The following is a 3,074-nucleotide window of genomic DNA, read 5'->3' on the forward strand; positions in this document are numbered from 1 at the left end:
AATGGAAGTTGAAATTCCTAATGCAGGGGTGGGGAACCTGTGGCCTAGAGGCCACTTGTGGCCTTCTAGGTCCTTGGGTGTGGCTTTTTGACTGAGTCCAAGTTTTACAGAATTAATCCTTTTATTAAGGGGATTTGTTCTGTGAAGTTTAGATTCAGTCAAACAGCCTAACCTGAGGACCTAGATAGTGACCTGTACAGGTTCTCCACCCTGTCCAAATGTAAATGCATGAATAATTTTAGACAAAGATCCATGTGTGTTTTAGGAGACATTTATTGATACCCAGCTTTATTGGTCCAGTTGCCAAAAACCTATGCAGTAAGTCACTCATGAAGAATAATGGGAGAGGTAGTGATGGGGTTGGGATCTAGGCCCCAGAAAGGAAAAACCCTGGACTTTCCCACATGGCCAAATCTCTGGCATTCCCCTGAGTCTATAATCCCATCAACTGGCCTTTCATTGTGGCTACATCCAATCTCCCCTCCATTGTTTTACCTCCCTATGGCCCCTGGCCATTTCCCACCCTTAATCCTAGTGAGGCTCCATTCTCCCTTGGCCATGAGGTCCAGGTCCCAGGAGTTCTGTTCACCCCAGATTACTAGCCACTCCCATCCAGATCTCCTTAGGCCCTTCTTCCTGTCACCCCAAACTACTTGGCCACTCCTAGATCCCTTCCACAGTCTTTCTGTATATAAGGTCCATGTTGTCTCCATTAAGATGCTCTGATTCTTAGAATCTAGCCAATAGCCCATAGATGCTCAGATTCCTTAAGAGTCTAGCTAATATGGTGAATCTTTAATAAACCTTGTTTTTGGCTGCAAGAAGGCTTAGGTTGAATTCTTTCAGGCAAGACCCGGGGTGTCATGATTTTGGGATTCCAGGACCCCTAACCTCTAGACTGCATCAGTAGTATCCAATCCTGAAAAAGGACATATACCATACAGAGATTTGCAAGTAGTGGGTGTGTAGTGAAAGCAAGTGGATTCTAAGGGCCAGAGGAAGGTTCTCTTCCCCACTGCCTCAGCTTCCTTTGCCTTCCACTGAGTACATGGATGTAGCCAAACAAACAAACAAATAAATAAAAAGCCTGTGCTAGTCAAGAGGCCTTGGACTCTCTTTCCTGAAAAGAAAGACCTCTGAAAAAAAATAACTCCTGTAATGGGGCAGCTGTGTAGAGCTAATTTTTTTTTCCTTTCTTTTGTTTTCTTTGATTCATTTTTAACTGTCAATCTATGAAGGAGATAATTGGTATTTACTTTTGGTTTTGGTTTGGTTTGGTTTGCCCAAAATTTTCTCTTTTTTTAAAACATTCCAATTGGGCTAACTTTGTCTTCCAGAATGTTTTGCTTGGGAAATCTGGAAATGTGAACAAGAAGAGAAAGTATCTATTGGGGGAGGGGAGAAGGCGGCTAAAAAATTTTCCCCATCTCCTTGCCAAAATGTGTGTGTATGTGTATATGTGTGTGTGTGTGTGTATAACTATCCTTAAAACAAACAAACAAACAAACAAACAAACAAAAGAAAAAAAACTACCAGATTATTTTCTGAATATCACACTCTACCCACTCCTTCTCAGAGAGTCTTTCTTTTTGGGGGGAGAGGGAAGAAGGAAAGGGGAGAAGAAGAAGAGAGAGGGTAAGAAACAATAAACATAAATTAAAAGTAATAAATAAACACTGTCTCATAGCAAGTTTAACAGTCTTCATCCACAGTTTCTCACCTTTATATTTCTTTATCTCTTCTCTGAGAACTAGTTAGTCACTATATACACAGTTTTCAGTTTTGTTTTATTGTTCATTTTTATTTATCTGGTAGGCATTGTTTATATTGTTTCTCTGGTTCTGCTTATATAGTTCTATGACAATTCATCAAAGTCTTCCCATATTTCTCTGAATTTCTCATAGAGGAATGTTATTATTATTGCTTAGTATTATCCCATTATATGCATTTATCACATGTTTAGTCAGTCTCTAAGTAATGAGGACTCATTTTATTTCCAAATCCTTGTTGCCATAAAAATGCGCTATGAATATTCTGATATTCATAAGATTTTTTTTTTACATGACTTCCCATGGGATATGTGATGGGCTCAGAGTCAGGAAGATCTGAGCTCAAACGTTGCCTCAGACACTTATTATCTGGCCGACCCTGGGAAGAGGTTCTGCCCTTCCTCCAGATGAGCGGCCCAAACATTGCTCCGCTGCGAGTCCTTTCCCGGGTGGCAGGCACAGGACCAGTCAGTGGACGAGACCTGGCCAGAGTCTACACAACAGTCCCTCCTCCTCCTCCAAGTATGTGAACGTGAAGGAGCCCACCACGGACATGAAGTCTGTGACCGACGGAGCAGCCCAGACCCTGCTGTGGACACAGCTCTTCCGAGGCTTGGCGATGAACCTGAGTTACCTGTGCCGGGAACCCGCCACCGTCCACATCCCTTTGGGAAAGGCCCTCCTAGCCTGCACCTTCACGGGGAGCATACCTTGAGGCACTACCCTTCGGGGGAGAGGCGGTGGATCACCTGCAAACGCTGTGAGGTGGTCTGCCCTACCCAGGCCATCACCATCGAGGCAGAGCCCAGGGAGGACTGCACCCCGAGGACAACCCGCTACGACATCGATATGACCAAGTGCACCTACTGCAGCTTCTGCCAGGAAGCCTGCCCCATTGACTCCATCGTGGAGGGCCCCCGACTTTGAATTCTCCACGGAGACCCACGAGGAACGGCTTTTACAACAAGGAGAAACATCTCAAGGGAGACTGAGATGACCACCAATGTCCAGGCTGACTTCCTATACCTGGAGCCCCAGGCCACTCCCTTCATGTCTGGTGTAAGAGCAGCAGCTGCCCTCCTGTCTGGGCTCCTGGAATAAAGCCTAGAAACGTGGGAAAGGAGCAGAAGAAGAACAAGGAGGAGGAGGAGCTCAGATTCTTATAATCTAGCCAATAGCTCACTAATGTTCAGATTCCTTAAGAGTATGGCCAATATGGTGGATGTTCTAATAAACCTTGTCTTTGACAAAAAAAAAAAATGATAGAAGAGAAGAGGGTGGGAATAAGCCTTAACATAAGGCCTT

General features: G+C 44.4%; 1 pseudogene; it reads left to right on the top strand.

The window, feature by feature from the left end:
- The first annotated feature begins 2,176 nt into the window (after positions 1 to 2,176).
- On the top strand, positions 2,177 to 2,766 carry LOC114029908 (annotated as a pseudogene).
- Positions 2,767 to 3,074: the final 308 nt, after the last annotated feature.

Source organism: Vombatus ursinus, unplaced genomic scaffold, assembly GCF_900497805.2.
Source record: "Vombatus ursinus unplaced genomic scaffold, bare-nosed wombat genome assembly UNPS02014942.1, whole genome shotgun sequence".
NCBI lineage: Eukaryota > Metazoa > Chordata > Mammalia > Diprotodontia > Vombatidae > Vombatus > Vombatus ursinus.